Below are 18,933 nucleotides of genomic sequence, written 5' to 3'. Positions count from 1 at the left end.
ATGAGGGTCTCCCCTTCAAATGTCATTGTTGCTTCGCTATTGGTCACTTGGCTTCGGATTGCTCTCTTTCGTATCAAAAAGGAATTGCTACTTGGTAGAAGAATGCTAAAAATGACCAATTGATTGTCTAAGATCCAATCTCTTCAAACGATGGTGCCTCCCAAGATTTTGATGAGTGTCTTACTTCTAGTGTGGTTGTGTTGTGCCTTGAGGTCCCTATTGAGATCCCTCTTACTACATATTCTCCTATTGTTGTATCAATGACTCCCTCTTAGCTTCAGTCTTCTTATATGGTTGATGACTGCCTTTCACCTTGTATTGTTCCCCTTTTGTTTGTTGTTGGTTCCCCAGTGGGGGGTCACCTTTTGTTTCCTTTTGTAGTGGGATCTTGGATGATAGTATTACTTGGACTATAGTTAGTCAAAGGAGGAAAGGTCCTTCTACCTCATCTCATTCTCTTTCTAGTGTTGTGAAAGAGAATTCTTTAACTAGTATAGGGTCGTGACCCTTATTTCTCATCCATTATTTGTTTTGGTCAAAAGCATTTTTGTGTTTGGTTGGTTTTCCCAGTCCCACAACTAGTGAGACTAGTCTTGCTTGTCTTTAAGGTTGTTTATATTGTAACACGTCTAAACCCTTTCTCATACTTATCTAATCAAAACAATTCAATTATTAAAAATATTATCAAAATTATTTTTGAAAATAACATCTAATATTAATTATAATTACAATAAATGTCTTCAAAACAAATTTTAAAAAATAAATTACATTAATTAGTAAAATTAAATTTAATTTAATATTATTTAATTAATAGTTAACATTTATAAATATATCCTATAATATTTGATATTTACTTATTGTTTTCCGTTTAAAAAATCAAAATTAACTCTTAAAAAATGTAAGCACATATTTAAAATAGACTTGATGTCCATATAGGAGCTATAGAATTTGAAATATTAATGAAGGGTGAGTATATAGTAGTTGGATACCATACAATATGATAGGTCCTCTTAATAATAATCTTGTGAGTGGATGTGATTTTATTATAAAAAAATATTTATTATTGTTACAGTGAAGTGATCTATATTGAAATATGTGAACTAAAAATAGTTTTCTGAATTTATCTTTTGTTTTTAAATAGAAAAGTTTCGATCTTTATTTTGATCTATTGAAAAGATTGGAGGTCATGCTAAGAGAAGGTTTTGAGTTCAAATATTCTACAATACAGAAAAAGAAAAAGAAAAAGCTTATGATAACAGTTCATCTTAAAATGATATATATAGACAGACAAACTTTAAATTAAGTCTAAGATAAAATTATATGTTCTACCCATTAATCAACGCCACTTAAGAGAGTAACCCTCCATGTGATGGTTTTAAGATGGTAATAATAGGGAGAAAAAGATTGAATCCACTTCCATTCACTTTGATCTTGAGAACAAGTCTATGAAAATATGCTTTCAAGGTATTGAGCCAATCTTTCAAGGTATTGAGCCAATCATAATAGGTCTTTAGGATAACTAAACATCGGGTGATGTTCCACCCATTAATCAACACCACAAAAGAGTGTAACTCTCCATTTGACAGTTTGAAGATGGTAATGATGGGGAGAAAAGATTGGATCCATTTCCATTCACTTCCATCTTGAGAACAAGCCTACGAAAATATGTTTTGTAGGTATTGAGCCAATCATAAGACATGTTTTAGATAACTAAACATTAGGTGATGAGGAAGTTCCCCTTTAAGAAGATCTTGATAACCCGAACATGGGAATGGTTATCCAGCCCCTAGAATACACCAAACATCTATTATAATATATAAAGGATAACGATATCTTAGTACATTCTAGAAATTGCATAATTGTTTTCCCAAACACCGCCAAAGCCAACCAAATTGAAGTTAATCTTAACCTTCCAAAGATGGATGAAAAAAGAAGCTTTCAAAGTTAAAGAGGAAAGTCCATGCCAAACCAACTCTTGAGTTTATCAAAGGTCAAGGAGAAGTGGGATATCATTCAGCTGACTTTTGAACATTTGTGAATACAGACGGGCAGCTGGGCAGCACATGGTGTGTACTGTGTAAGGCGAGTGGGAAGCAAATGAATACAGAGCGGATGCTCACAACTCATGATGGGACTGTCCTTCCCACATGCATTCTTTTTTTTCTTGCTCACAACATTTCTCTTGCCTGTCATAACTAAAGTTGGCGCCATGGCAGTATTAACACCAGACAGGAAGTGCCGGGCCACTCACGCCTCAAAGGACTTTGGGGTCATCTGGCAAATCATAAGTATATATATAGAAATTGTGAATTGGGGAAGAAGACAGTAAATGATTTGTGAGCTTCATTGTCAATGGTTAGTTTCCTCCAATGCTTGGAGAGGTGAAAGTCAATCTGGAGACAAGCAAGTTTTTACTCTAAACAAGTGCCCACTTGACTTGGATAGGAAAGTTCAGTTTCAGGATCATATACAAAAGGGAAGGAGTGTAGTTGTCATTCATGTTTTATTACTGTTTTAGTTTTGTCATTTGTGTTGTTTGGGTGATTAATAATGGCATTGGTTTATGCTTTCACATCATCAATATTTAGTGTCTATAATCTTGTGTTTACATTATCAACATTGTAAGAGAAAAATGATGAAGTTGTCTTGTATATTTCACTATTGTCTTAGTTTTTTTATCATGTTTTGTTTGGCTGGTCTTTAATGTTAATGGCATGTGCTTTCACGTTATCAAGATTTAATGACAATAGTCTTGAGGTTCATTGTCAATGGTTTGGTCCCTTCAATGTAGTATGCTTGTGAGAGGTGAAAGTCAACATCTTTTTGATGGAGACAAAGCAAGGTTTTATTCTAGACAAGTGCCCATTTGATTTGGATAGGAAAGTTTAGTTTCATGGATCATATACAAAAGGGAAGGATCATAGTTGGCATCCATGTTTCACCACTGTTCTAGTTTTGTCTATTGTGTTGTTTGGGTGGCTTTTAATGTTATTGGTCTATGCTTTCACATCATGAACATTTAGTGTCAATAATCTCGCGTTTATATTTTCAATTTAAGAGTTTAGTGAAAAATTTGTCTTAGTGTGTTTCATCATTGTTTTACTTCTTGTGTTTACATTATCAATTTAAGAGTTTAATGATGAAGTTGTCATGTGTGTTTCACCATTGTTTTAGTTATTTTATCATATTGTTTTGTTCAGGTGGTCTTTAATGTCAATGCCATACATGCTTTCACATTATCAACATTTAATGTCAATAGCCTTGCATTTACATTATCAACGTTTTAAGTATTAAATGTTGTCATTGAATGAGCAAGCTTCTTAAGTTAGATTGCAAGCGAACTCTTTAAAATCCAGTATTTCTTCTTTTTTTGAGAGGGCGAATCCTCGATATATAGCTCAATATTTTCACTATTTTTTTATTTATTTTTTAATTTACTTATTCTTACTTGTGTTTGATTCAATCGCATACTCTAGTATTTCTATCCAAATGGGATAGGCATTCATCCAACCGAGATAGGCATCTAACCATATGGGTTAGGCATTTATCCATACAGGATAGAGGGTTTCATCTGTCCAATTTGGATAGGTATCTACTCAAACAGAGTAGGCATTTGTTCATAACATTTAATAACCCACTTAGCTTAACCCAAAAAAAATCACTATTTTTTTGTCTTATTTATTTATTCTTACTTGTGTTTGATTCAATCACATACTCGGGTACTTCTATCCAAACAGAATAGGCATCCATCCAACTGGGACAGGCATATAACCATATGGGTTAGGCATCCATCCATACGGGACAGGGGGTTTCATCTATCCAATTTGGGATAGGCATCTACCCAAATGGGGTAGGCATCTATTCACAAAGAATAGGAAATGCTTTGGCCAGATACTTTGTCTCACCAAGGTCATATGTTCCTAAGTCACTTTCTAAAGACTACACTCCCCTACTAGGAATGCACCGAGGTCGTCATCCTTAGGGGTATATGAAAATAATTATTTAAACAAGCTTGAGTTCCGCCTCGGAATTCTGCCTAAAGCCTCGGGAAGTCAAGGGAATCCATATAAGATTCCTTCCGAGTATGCTTTGAATTAATTTTAATCTTTCAATTATAATTATCTAGACCCTTTGGTTGAAGGACAAAGGAGCTTCAAACCAACAACACATCATTAACCAAATCCTAATCCCCATCCCTGAATGCCTAAGCACTAAAGACAACTTCGTCCCTAGATTGCCTACATACCCGTTTCAGCACGGGATCAAGGTGTGAAATATGTAGTTCTGGTTTTTATCTATGTTTAATGTAAATTGTTTGGTGGGTACGCACCCCTTTCTAGGGTCAATATCCCAAACAGTTTCTTTGCAGTTGCTACCCACGATGGTAGCTATATAGCAAAAAGGCTCAAGGTGGCCTTTTGCTTATTGCCTAAAACAACTAAGCCCTATTTCCTATTATACATCACCCTTGACTCGTTATCATTCGGAATTTCATCAAGATAAATAATTTTCAAAACCATCACTCATGCACAACCAAACCCTAATGGGTTTTTCTAAAGTTTAACTAAATGGATGTTAGTTCATTTTAAATTTATCCTTTTAGGTTATCGGTCCAAGGGGGATTACCCGTCCCTTGGATTTTAACTTCCAAATGACCCTTATTTCTCCTCAGCAATTTATAGGGACGATATCACAGACGTCGTTGTTGCAGTCTTATTAGGCGTTAAGTGTAGTAGTTCAACATGATGACATTACCCGAAAGAATGACCCAAAGACACTATAGATACTGAACACTGCTAAGTTTTTGGTTTCAACTCATCTTGTTTAGTTGTCTAACTAGGAATTCAATTATAAATATTTGAAAGGAACATTTGATGAGAATGGAAATAAACAAATCAACTACTTTGGAAATTATTATTGTTTGAAAAGGAAGGACTATTTAATCTAACTTCTTGAAATGTAACTTTGCATGAAATATAAACAATTCTATTTTCTTAAAAGAAAAACTGACTAGTACTAAGAATGAGATTGTTTGAAAGGAAATATTAAGTAATTACTTGAAAGGTGGATCTATATACTTGCAAAAACACTAGTTGTTAAGGTTTGTAAAGAATCTAAGTACTTTTGGAATGCTTCTTGTTTTGAGATAAAGTCTTAAAAAATAAAACTAACATGAATTAAAAGCGAGCTAATACTTAATGTCTAAATACGTACATGTTAAATAATTTTAAATAGTAAAGGCTAAATACTTGCAAATAAAACTCATCTAATTCATTTCTCAAAAATAATTTCTAATCAATCTACTTCTACTTGCTTTGAGACTAATGTCAAATTCTTTTGCAAAAATTATAATGGTTGAACTAACTAATTCTTCCACTAGAAGTAACTTTAACTTTATCTATAGGTATATCCTAAAAATGATGAACTTAACAATTCCAAATTCTTAGAAATGAGCTAATGTTTGCTTCTAAAATTTACTTCATAAAAATTATTATTTGATTTTCTAAGTGGTCATGGGATAGATTTATCGAAACTCATTTGCTTGATTAAGATAAGAATCCAAAAATCTAGATCAACGAAATCTAACTTTTTATTCAACTTCCAAACTAAGTTCATTAGTCATTTACATACAAAAGGTAGGTATTTAATTTGAGATCCACAAGGTAAGTCAAGTTTGATAATCTAATGTAAAAAAGAAAGGTTTGCTCCTCCAAATTCTTCTTAGTTTAAGAGTCACTAGTTAATCTATGAGATTTAAAATAATAAATTCATATTTTGATTTTGTTTCACGAGTTTCAAGTCAATGAATTTGGTTGTCTATAACTTCTAAATATTCAACCAAAAAAAAATTGAATTAATTTCCACCAATTTTATTTCCATGTTAATTTTAATTAATACTAAAACCTTTGAAAATAGCTTATAATAATTTCTTAATAAAAAGCTTCCTAGTAAAATAAATTTAACCATTAACCAATCTTAAATGTCTTTTAACCTTTTCAATTGCCTTTATTACTCCATCCCTTGAAATCTACCTTAGTGACATAGAATCAAACTCACTAATTTCATTTCAAAAATAAACTAATTTCTTTAATTTTTTTTGTGGTATATCCATAATTATTATCGAATAATTTAATTACTTATAATTATCTTTATCCTTCAAATTAATTTGATCCAACTTTAACTACTTAGCAATGTCGATTTTGTAATTTAATACAAACTACTCATTTTTTATTTTTTTATTTTAAAAGGTGGCAGTGCCACTTAATATATTTTATTTATATATTTTTTTACAAAAGTTGATTCAAAGAGCTCCCAGAAAAAAGAACCAGAAAGAAAAACTCTAATCCTTGCTCGATAATACATAGAAAGATTGTGAAACTTAAATCCCTAATATGCCAAAAAGGTACAATATATCTCGTAATGTCCAAAATATCGAATGCCACAAATCATCCCCAAGTATCGAATGCTTCCTGGAATATGTTCAGCAAGATGAAGTCTGAACCAAAACATCATGAAAGTTGTATACATTTACATAGCAGGCCACAGACTACCTAACTTATGCATTTATGCAGCTTGAAGTCCAACACTCTTCATAGGTGCCCAAATCGACATCCATTCACATCATTTAGATACAGCAAAACCACGGAACCCTACAATTATAATACCTCACATACAAACTTTTTATCATTATGAAAAGGACAACTACATAGCCATGTGCAATATTATTCTATACACATGTCCTCCAAAATTATTTTTCTAAGAGTTGGAAAAGAATCGAGATCACAATTCGGACCCATCATATTAAGTTCCACCTTGGAACTTCTCGTATTTGCCAAATGATCTGCAACCCAATTCCCTTCTCTATACACATGTGAAATGGCAAAGTTTACAAATGTATCAATAAGTGCCCATACTTGTTCAAGCAAATATCTTATCTTCCAATTATCAATATTTATCTTCATGCAAGCGTTGATAATAATAATTGAGTCCCCTTCGATGTGAATATAGAGATGTTCAATTTTTTAACTAGTAGAATGTCTTCAAGCAAAGCATATGCCTCTGTGAAGTTGTTAGTAGCTGGTGGAATGGAAACAGATTGTAAAGCAAAAACACACCCTGTGTGGTCCCTTATGCATACTCCTACTCTTGCATCACTCGGGTTCCCTTTAAAGAAGCCATCAAAATTCAATTTGAAATGCGTCGAATCCAGAGGACACCATTTCACTTTATTTCTATCGATTTTACTAATTCTCACTCTCGGAAAGCAAGGTGATACAGGAATAGAAATGCCCTTCCAACAATTAATAACTTGGCCATCCCAAGAAGTAAATTCCCTATTTGGATTGAACTGATTCGAAACATGAGCATTAACCAAATCTAATACTGATTTTTCAATGTAATTGAGAACATCGAAAAGAGGAGATGTTTGCTTTCTAAAAATACGCTTATTTCTTTCCCACCAAAGTGACCATACTACTGTCGATGGGATCACTTTCCAAATGCATGCAAAAAGAGAGGATGAGTGTAAGACTGACCAAGACTGGAACAAATCCAATACATTATTTAGAAGAGTGATGCTAAAGGAAAGTTTAGCAAGCACAAACATCCAACAATAATGAGCAAAATCACATTGGAGGAGAAGATGATCTAATGTTTCATTATGCTCACCACAAAGTACACAGGTAAATGGATGTGCAATATTCAATTTATCAAGTCTCTCACTATTAAGTATTCTCTTGTGTAGAGCAAGCCAAGAAAACATTCTTGTCTTGGGAAGAATATTGTTGTTCCAATAGAAGTTATAAGCTCTTTGTGAATAAGATTGAACAGACATTTGATGAATTGTCGTATACCCTTCCTTGATAGAGTACTTTCTGTTCTTCGCAGGGCACCATATCAATTTGTCCAAACCATTAGAGATAAAAATAATGCGGTTCTTGAGAATCAAACAAAACTTTACCTTTTGATCCAGGGAGATTGGGAGTGAAGCTAGATTCTTCCAAATGACACAGTTTGAAGGCTTCTTAAGGTCATCTATGTAAGCATAAAGGTAAGATCCCCATTGAGTAATAAATATAGGGATTGCATCTACTAGAGATTCCTCAAGATTAGGAGGGGGGAGACCACTCTAGGAATCATGTCAAAAGTTGACATCTTTGCCATTGTGTACTTGCAAAGATTTGCCAAGATAAATATCTAGTAATCACATTCCTAGAAGCCATCATGAAGTTCCAAACTGCAGACCCTGATGGAGGATCAAGGATAGTAAAAATATGTGATGGGGTAGGAGTATCTAAATACTTTGCTTGCATAATTTCACACCACGAGGCATGTGGTTTTACATAAATATTCCAAACCAACTTTCCCCCAAAGGTCTTATTCCTTTTTGAAAGATCGTGTAGACCAACCCGGCCCATAGATTTATTGGGAGTCATTTTGTTGAGAGACACAAGCGGGATCTTTTTATCTTTTGAAAGATTACCTTTCCAAATAAAATTTTGAATAATTTTCTTGATATGGGAAACAATAGATTTCAGGGCTTGAAGGAAAAAAATGTAGTAGTTTGGGATTGTAGCCAAAACAATTTTGACAAGAAGGATTCTGCCTTACAAAGATAACCATCTAGCTTTCCACATAGAAATTCTTGTTTTTAATCTGTCAATCACAGAATTCAAAAAAGAAGGTTTCCCTGCTCCCATAAAGAAAGGGATGCTGAAGTACAAAGATGGAAGAGAATCCACTGGAAAGCCCAAGGTCTAGATAATGTTGTTAGATACCATTTCAGAAGTATTAAATATGAATAATTTAAATTTCTGGGCATTGATTTTCTGCTCAGATCCGGAAGTATATATGTCCAACATTTTCTTAATATGTCTTGCTTCTTGAATATTGGAACAACCAAATAAAAGTGTATCATCTGCAAATAAAGTGTGGGTGATGGAAATTGAAGTGTTAGGGATGCATACCCCCTTCCAAAGACCCAAAGTCAATTGCTTATTGACCAATCTGCTAAAAGAATCTGCCATGATAATGAAGAGAAAACGTGATAGTGGGTTACCTTGTCGAACTCCTTGAGTGGCTCGAAAAAAACCCGAAGGATTACCATTAATAATAACTGAGAAATGTGCACCAGAGAGACAATTTTTTATCCATTTGCACCACTTATCCGAAAAGCCAAACTTTTTAAGCACTCTCAAAAGAAAAGACCAACATACTTTATCAATTGCTTTCAACATGTCTAATTTAACTATGAAAGTGGGGGACTATGAAGATTTAATTAAGTGCAAAGCTTCATGGGCCACAAGCGCACCTTCTAATGTTTCCCTACCAAGAACAAAACCTCCTTGTTGAGGAGATATTGCTTTAGGAATCAAGGATTTTAACCGGAGATAAATAGCTTTTGTGAAGATCATGTAAATTGTATTACACAAGGAGATAGGCCTAAAGTCTGTAAAAGATTGAGGGTTGTTGGATTTGGGGATAAGAGCAAGATGGGTTAAATTAAAGTTCTTGAGAATAAAATCTTTTTGTCTTGACTCCTCCAAAGCCATTAAAAGATCAAAACTTAAAACGTCCCAACACTTTTGAAAAAATAGCATGGTGAAACCGTCAGGACCTGGAGACTTGTCAGGAGCCATCGAAACTACCACCTCTTGGAGCTCAGCAAGAGAGAAAGGTTGCATCAGATAATCATTATCACGCTGTGAAATCAGACAAGGGATGGAATCTAACAATACCTCGACACTGGAATCCTCAAGAACAAAAGGAGGAGAGGGAGCAAGAAGAGTTCACCCTCTTCCCTAATTTCTTGTTCATTAGTTAATTTTACACCCGATAAAGAGGCATTGATAGAAAAGATAGTAGATGCAGCTTGCTTAATCTTTGCAGATGCCTGAAAGAACTTAGTATTTTTATCCACATCTTTTAGCCATGGCTCCCTTGATTTTTGTCTCCAATACTCCTCCTCTCTAGAGCACAATTCTTCCTAGTAGCTTTGTGAATGCTTTTGCCTTGAGAAGGTTTCAGGATTAATCCCATTAGAAACGATAAGTTCATTGATGTCCTTTAATTCCTTCTCTACATATGATTTCTCTGCAAAGATGTTTTTGAATACTTCCATATTCCAGACTTTGATATTTGCTTTTACAAACTGCATTTTCATATAGAGTTGAAACACTTTGTTCCCCCTACAGAAGGGGCACTTACCCACCATTAACGAAGCAGAGCATGAAAGTGTGGGTCACATTATTTCAAATTTAGAAGAAGGTCTATGATGAGAAACTTCATGTTTATCCAAGCATAATGAGATAGGAAAATGGTTAGATCCAAAGAAAGATAGAATATTAGAGCTGAAAGTATATTTATGAAGGATCCATTCATATGAAGTGAAAAACCTGTCCAATTTGCTTGCAATTTGAAGGGAAGTTCTCTGGTTTGTCCATGTAAATTGACCATTAGAAGGTAAAATTTCAGAAAGGACGTTATCAGACACAAAAGATCTAAAGTCATCAATCACCTTACAAGCAGTAGGGTTGCCTCCCTATTTCTCATCCTGAGACAAAATGGCATTAAAATCACCTCCTAAGATGATTTTCTGAACTCCCTATTGATGGATCTGACAAGATAAAGTATTCCAAAGAGCATGTTTCTCATGAGGAGCTATTGGACCATAAATATTAAAGAGGAGAAAGGATAAATCAAAATTTTCAATAAGAATAAGATGCCAATTTGTCCCTTGGTTCAAGGTTTCTGCTTTGATTGTCTTGGGATTCCACAAGGTCAGAATACCACCAAAAGCCCCTACTACAGGAACATGTATGAAATCCCATAAATTCCATTTTTTTTAAATCATTTGACAGGATTCATCAGAAAGATTTTTTTCTTGTAATAAAATAATGTCTGCTTGGGAGGAATCCAGTTGCTGCTTGATCTACCCCCTCTTGTCAGAGGCATTTAAACCTCTGACATTCCAAGATATGATCCTCATTGCACCTGAGAAGGACAACATGTTCTTCTCGGTCTTGAATGGGGTGAAAACTTGTCTACAATTGTAGACTAGATACCAACTGCGATCTCTTCTTGGATTTTAGGAATCTTGGGCTTCCGACCTCTTTTTTTAGGTGTTTTAGATAACAAAGGAGATGAAGAGACTGATTGAGCAAGAGAGAGATGCTGAGAAAAATCAAAGTTTAGTTGTGTCCCGATTGAAAGGGCTGATATGAATTATCTTGAGTCACAAGGTGATCAGCATGACTAGATTCCAATAGGGGTGAAAAAGTGGGTGGTGAAGAATTAAGAGCGAGAAGCATAGCATCAACAAAAGGGACATCCTGAATTTTTCAGGAATTCCTCGAGAGAAATTTCATCAATCAAGTTCAATGTGATAGAGATAAGGATATCATGTGCCATTAACTTGATATTTGGAGCATTCAATGAGGATCCAGCAGTGGGAAGATTGTGACCAACCACATGGAAAGGTTGGCAATTAAACATCAAGCTATGAACTAGGTTATCCTTTGCATTCTGTGAAAGAGAAATTTCCTAGAATTGAGAATCTGAGGGTCCCAGGGAAGTTAAACTCAAAAAAGAAGTGAACTACCTAAAGAGAGAGGGAGAAAATATGTTCTTATACAACCAATCAACCAAGATTGAAGAGCAGTGGATCTTAACAAATATATTCTTGTATCTACCCACAAATTTTTACAGAGAGCATGAACCAGAGATAACAACCTGATATTGAGGAGAACTCTTCCAATTGGAGGGCTTTGTTCTTTTTTATGTTGGAATTAAAATGTCTGCCATACAGCCTGAAAAAAATTGAGAAGGAATCAAAGAAAGAGGAGGATCTACCTGAAACTGAACAACCTAGAAAGGTCTTGCAACATTATCAACATTATTCAGAGGTACATGACTCTCTGATAAGTCGGCCACACTTGTTGTCCCACTTGGTGTAGAAGAAGGAGATGCAACAGACTGATAAAAGGAGCATTTATGAAAATCAGTCGCAAAATCCTTTCAAACCCTAACAGCATCAATACCCGATCCTTGACACTACGAGTTAAAATGACCCAATTTATCTATATGGTCATCAACATTTCTAGTACCCTTTATGCAAATGTCTTGATTCCATTTCCCTATGGATGAAGTCATTAAAATAGACTTGGGAAGTGGCTTTGTGAGGTTTAGCAATAGGCCTAACCTGACGGTTAAATGGGCAAGTTCATATGGGATAAGGTAGTGCTTGATAAAAATACACATTTGATTAGCCAAAATTTCCACAATATCTGGATCATGATACTCAAGCAGTAGCCCTGGAAGAGTAATCCAAAAAGGCATGAAAAGGGGGGAACTGAATCCAGACTAAAATTTGGAACCCATGCCAAAGTGATAATACCAACACCCTTACAAAACCACCCCTTATATCTATGAACACAATTTCTATGTTCTTTGGAATCAAAAATGGCAATGAAAAAGAGAGATTTCTTATCCATCAAAAAAATATCCTTCAAACCCAGCCAATTCTGTTTAGCCCAAAATGAAAATTGCATAAAGGAAATACTAGAATAAAGTTTACCAATTAGGGTTGTGGCGCATAACAGATCTATTTGAGGCTAAATAAGGTGGTCCGACAAAACGATCTTATACACACCCTCAGACTTGCCTGCTTCTCCAGTATTAGCAACACCGTGACCTTTGGCGAGACTGGAACCTGACTAGAACCTGGCTACCCTCTTTAGCTGTATCATTTGAAATTTTCCCATTACCTTTTGTATCTGAATTTTGTGCTAGAGAATCGGGAAGAGATGTGCAAGGGGTTTTCTTTCTCTAGTTTTGTATAACCTTTTTTGGTTTGAAGGGTGGTCCTTGGTGCAAATTGTTTATTGGAAGATTGTTTGGGGTTTAGAGATAAAATTAATTATAAATTTTGAGAAATAAGTACTTACTAGTTTTGTAATATAATCTCATTAATAGTTTACTTTTTTTTTCATATTAAACAAACTCTAAATTAATAAAATGGTTTAAACTATTTAATTTACTTACACAATAAAATAGACTATTTCTTGATAATTGCATCATTGAACCTTATCCAATAGATTTAAAAATTACCTTCTCTTAACAGTCTTTAGCAAATTTCAGTTGAGATTAAACTATTCAATAGATTAGTATAGATGTATAATGATTACTCATATCAATTCTAAATTTAACTAATTCTAATTTTTCAAATACTTAGTAATGAAGGTTTCTATGAAAATGATTACTAAAAAGAAATTATTTCAATTGCTTGGAAGTAAATTAATTTGTGTGTTCAAAGATAATGTAATTAATTTCATGCAAAAATCAAGCTACTGGACAAGTAGATTTAAGGAAAGGTTTAAAAACCAAAATATAAAGATTCTAAAGAGTACATGTTTTTTTTTAAAGGTAGTATTTCTAATTATATTGCCTATTAAAAACAAATATTTGGAGTTGTATAAAATGAGTAAAACCATATTCAAATATTGATTTTAATCTCATAGCTTTTCTCTTAGAATAAGATTTACTTTCCATTTCCAATCAATTTCTTCTTTTAATTTATTAGTAACTATTTTTAATTTCTTCCTTGTTATTGTATGGTTTGTTAATGGACTATTGAAAGAAAGGGAGATGGAAAGAGATAATGGCATTGAGTATCGCTCATGTCGCTAGGGTTTCGAAGGCCTGGAAGCTTCCTGCGGGCAATCTTTCGTTCAGAGGGCGTGCAAGCTAGGATGTCATGACTCGCTAAGGTTGTTTCCACAATGATTTTATAGCAGTTTCCAAATGGGGAAGAAATGATGGTGTTGGGTTCGATCTCAACGTCTCCTACTTTGGTGCGGGTGTGGGTTTTACTACAATGTGGAAAGGATAGGGGAAACGGCCCCTACATGGTTATGACGCAGGGGTAGGAAGTTCTTTGGGAGCCAAGATTGGGTGTGAGTAGAGTCGGAAGAAAATTCTGCTTGAATCAAAAATGGTGGGGTTGTCTCATAGAGTCAGTTCTTTGGTTGGTCCCTTAGCAATGATTATGTCACTGATGGCTAAGCCTATCATAGTTAATAAGACAGAGGAGGTAGAGAAAGAGGTGGACCATAATGAAAGGGTTTTCTCAAGGTTAGGGCTAATTGGGTGCTTTAGAGGATTGTGGCCAAGTCTTGGTGACCTGCATAAATGGATTTCTGCTCATTGGGAACCCATTTTGGATGGTTGTGTGCAAATTTATCCGCATTCTCAAGGGTTTTTTGTTGTAGTTTTTGAAAATGAGAAGGATAGGGACAAGCTCCTTTGTGACTGTCAATGGTGTTGGGAGGATAGTCGGTCATTGATGTTGAAACCATGGCATCCGGCCTTTAACCCTTTGTCAAAATCTTTTAACCAAATTCCTATTCGGAGCAGGCTTCCTAATCTTTCAATACAATTTTGGTTTGATTCTTGTTTTGAAGCTATTGGGAACTCTTTAGGTAATTTCTTGATAACTGATGAAAGTTCTCTAAATTAGTTACATACTACCTTTGCTTGGATTCTGCTAGAGATGGATGTGTCTAAAGAACTTCCATCAAAGATCTCTCTTAAATCCTCAAGTGGTAGTTGGGTTTGGTTGATGGACTTTGAAGGAGCTCCTTTTAGATGCAAGAGATGCTTTAAACTGGGCATGTTGTTGCTTCATGTGATAGGCGTCGAGTGGAGAGACCAACAACCTAGTGGAAGGAGGAGGCTCCTCAACATTACACAATGGAGAAGGCAGTGGTGGAGCATAATACCTCTCAGTATTTGCATGGTGGGCACGAAGATGTCATCAAAAAGGAGCTAGAGAATAAGAATTGCTCTAGTCCTTCAAAGAGTTGGGAGGCAAAGCAAGGAAAGACAAGGGATTTTGAAGCGATGTGGAATGATGTTTCAAAGATGGGATGCATCAAAAGGGTGACTACTAAGAACCATATTGATCCAAAAATCTTAGAGGTTGGGGGGAAGGATGTGTTGCGGGTATCCAATTTGAATTTTTTTGAGAGTGCAAGAGAGGAAGGATGGATAGAGGTTAAAAGGAAGCAAGATAAGAGGGTTAAGGAAGAGAGTAGCAGTAGGTGTTGGCATTTTGATGATGTTTTGATTGTCATTGATGGACATGCACTTTCTTGATGTACGAGTTATGATCAACCAGTAATTGTTCCAACCGGTATTATGTATTATAGTCTTTAGACTATCAGTGTTTTGTAGAAGATGTTTACCGGTCACAAATTGACTGAAGACATCAAGCGGTATGGATAACCCAAGCAGTATGAAGACCTCAAGCAATTCGAGGATCTCAAGCGGTATGAAGGAACAAAGTGGTAGTTAACATTTTCCAGTCTTCATTTTGGACAACCGGTAATCGGTATATTGTATGAACCGGTATTACTTTGTGATGAGTTACCAACCGATATTTCTGTGATGAGTTATCAACCACCGACACTTTGGCGGCGATTTTGTGTTGTGTTACTAAATGTTTCTAGATGCACTGAACCTAGGAACTTGTAGTTTAATCCTATTGGACCGACATGAAATCAGTTTCCTTTATAAGGACATCATGTCTAAGGTTTGCATATGTGAGAGATGTATGATGTATGAGAAGGTTATGTGCGACCTTTGCAGATAAGATTAGGTATGTGTGAAGAGTTAGAGTGTGGAGATATTGAAGACTGAAGTAATGTTGAAATGCATTAACAATGAGCTATCAAGGATCTAACCAAGCATATTGTGCTAGTATCTAGATCACTCACTTGTTGATTACTCACATCTTCGACAAGTCTGAAACCCTTAACCGAGTAGGCCTAGCAAAGCCTTTGTAAATCCTCTAACAAGGTGGTTCACGACTGTGGATCTGAAATCCTCTCACAAGGTAGTCTTTAACAGGACTTATCTCCTAATAGAGATCTAGATTCCTAACAGGATTTGTTTTGGTGAAGAACATTGTATGACCTTAACCGGTCTGGTTTCTATTATGTCGATAGTTACTTGTAAGTTTCTGCCCACCATGGTTTTTCCCATTTGGGTTTCCACGTCAAATATCTTGTGTTATGGTGATTGTGCTCTTGTGGGTGAATGTTTTATTTTCTATTTGGTTTGCATTTATCTTAACCAGTTTATTAGTGAATATGTTATACCAGTTATCTACTAAATTGTTTAAGAGTTTAAGTACAGTATTTTTTGGTATACTAATTCACCCCCCCCCCACTCTTAGTATTAATCAATTCGTATCAGAGCCAACATTTCTATAGGTCTAACCACTTGGAAGGAGATATGGGGGAATACACTATGAGGGAACTTACTCATCATCTCACTCAGACTGAGAGAGCCTACGATGAACTCAAAGTCAAGTATAAAGCCTCTTTGGCCAAGAGAAGAGAGCATGTTGAGAAACTGATGGAAGTTACTGAAAATAGCTCTTCTGATGAAGCTGACATGGATGCCTTAGTTGAAGAAGTTGAAAAACTGAATGAATCTAAAGCCAACCTGAGAAAGAAGTTGGAAAAAATGACTATCAGAATGTGTCAAGAGCTTGAGAACCAAAGGAAAGCTGAAGATTTGGTAAAAGACAAAGATCATGAGATCTCCATGCTGAAGCAAGAAATCAATGCCCTTACTGCTCATCTCCAAGAGAGTAAAGTGGAAAAAGAAGAAATGCAAGGTGAACTAAACATGGCTATTTCTGAGAATGCAACCTTGAAGGAATCCAATGCTTCTATTTCCAAGGAACTTACTGAGTCAAAGGAGATACTTGCCAAATTCAATCAGAGTACTACTAAGCTAGAGCAAAAGCTTGAATCGGCAAAACCGGTAAAGAATACCACTGGACTTGGTTTCTCTGGGTATGAGGAAGGTGAGACCTTTGGAACAAAAGCTGAAGCATCAAAGAAGCAACCCATATCCAAGGATAAAGGTAAGCAAAAGTTTAAATCTGTTTGCTTCAATTTTCTCAAGGAAGGACATACTGCTAATGTGTGTAGAAGCAAGGCCTAAAATAATTTTCCTAATTTTCTAAACAATAAGCCTAGATCCAATAGATTCAATGGAAACTGCTATGCATGCAACAAGTTTGGGCATAGAGCATTTGAATGCAGGTCTATTTTCCACAACACTGGGAGATACCCTCCAAGGACTCAAGGAGTTATCCTGGAACCCTCTGTGAACTGAAATCCCAATCGATATAATACGTATGAGCATCAGTCAGGTGGCTATAAAGCGGCAACTGGTTGGAGAGAAACATGTTTGATTTGTCATGGTAGTGGTCACACTGCTGCAACATGCAGAAGGAAGAATGGTAGTATGAATAATGGACCATGGAGAACAGCTGGAATGGTATATGATTGCAACAAACTGGGACACACTGCCAAAACCTATAGATTGAGAAAGAACCTATCGGATGATATACCGATCACTCCAGAAGGGAAGATTGATGTTGAAACCGTTCAATCGGGAATGAATGAAACTTGGAAAAAGAAACCTAAAGAAGTGTTACAGGATGAATCGGTTTCTGCACCTAGTGTGGAAGTCTCTCAACTAGCAAACTGAGCTTCAGAAGAGCTTAGGGGGAGCATATCGGTGAAATATTTGAACCCCCAATTTATATCAGTAAATACCTTAACCAGTATACGTTACCTATCAATCGGCAGAAGACTTGAAGTGGTAAAAGGAAAAATTAGGGTTTGCACCCTAAAGGTGATGCATTTATTATGGTAGGTGAAAGATTGTTTAAAAGGGATTTTTGTCATCATTTTCACTTATCTGTTTTCAAGAAAAAAATTTCAAGAGCAGAGCAACAAAGAGTGATTCGTCTAGCGATTCAAAGTGAATTCAAAAATCTTGCAAAGGATCTATGAGTGAAGAACACTAAGCGGTAATCGAGCAACTGAAGTGGTGTATTGTGGGAGACATTTCTAAACCCTAAATTTTAGTTTCTGAAGATATTTCTCGAATTTCTTTCTTATCATGGCATCTGCATCTCACTCTAGTTCTAGTGCACATGTAGATTTAGCTGAATTTATTCAAAAGAAGATGAAATACAATGCCCTATCCCAGATACCTGTCAGAGTTATAGTTGAGGAAGATATTTCAGGATATATTGATTGTAAATTGGAAGACCTAGGATCCCTAGTGATTCATTCCTAGCTAGGTCTATTCTGTGGGGATGACAAGAAAATCAAACCTGAATATAGCATCCTAGAGAGAAGATGAAACTGCACAATGAGGTGTATTTTCTAGAAGAATACACAGAAGATCACATTCGCGTCATCCTTAGCAGAGTGCATGGTGATAAAATGTATCTCGAGCGGACGCATGACATCACACCGGAAGCAATTTATATTGTCACTGGTTTTTGTAACATTGGAGAGGTGCTAGCTCTAAGGAAGGTCACCAAGATTGAAATGACTAAGCTCACCGGTTCTCTAAGTGACCAACGAGCGATGATCGTCAACACCATCAAAGATGATCTGGTGAAGTATGCTTGCATGGTGATTGGTTACCAGATATTCTATGCCAGTAGAATGAACTCTATCCCTACTGTCGCAGTGAATGTCGCTTACCGGATGATCAAGGAAGGCACTACATTTGACTTATGTACCTGTTTGTAGAAGCAACTGTTATTGAACCTGAAGTCCATCAAACAGGACAATGCTCTAAGGTTCAGGTTTGGACAACTTTTGGTTAGCCTATTCTTCTACTTTCAAGGCTATTTCCCTAGAGTAGGTGATGTTCAATAGTCTGTTGACCAACTGATCTCCAAGCAAATTAGGGAAAGTCTTCAAGCAGTGGGGAACGGATATCCTGAGGTTCTTAATAAATATTTTGATGAATTCAAGCGGAAAATGAGCCAGAGAATGAGGATATCTGGTGATATTGTGAAGAAATATGAAGATGACATCTGCTTCACAATAAGGA

The sequence above is a fragment of the Cryptomeria japonica genome, chromosome 5 (assembly GCF_030272615.1).
Source record: "Cryptomeria japonica chromosome 5, Sugi_1.0, whole genome shotgun sequence".
Taxonomy (NCBI): domain Eukaryota; kingdom Viridiplantae; phylum Streptophyta; class Pinopsida; order Cupressales; family Cupressaceae; genus Cryptomeria; species Cryptomeria japonica.
This window is presented reverse-complemented; position numbering follows the sequence as displayed.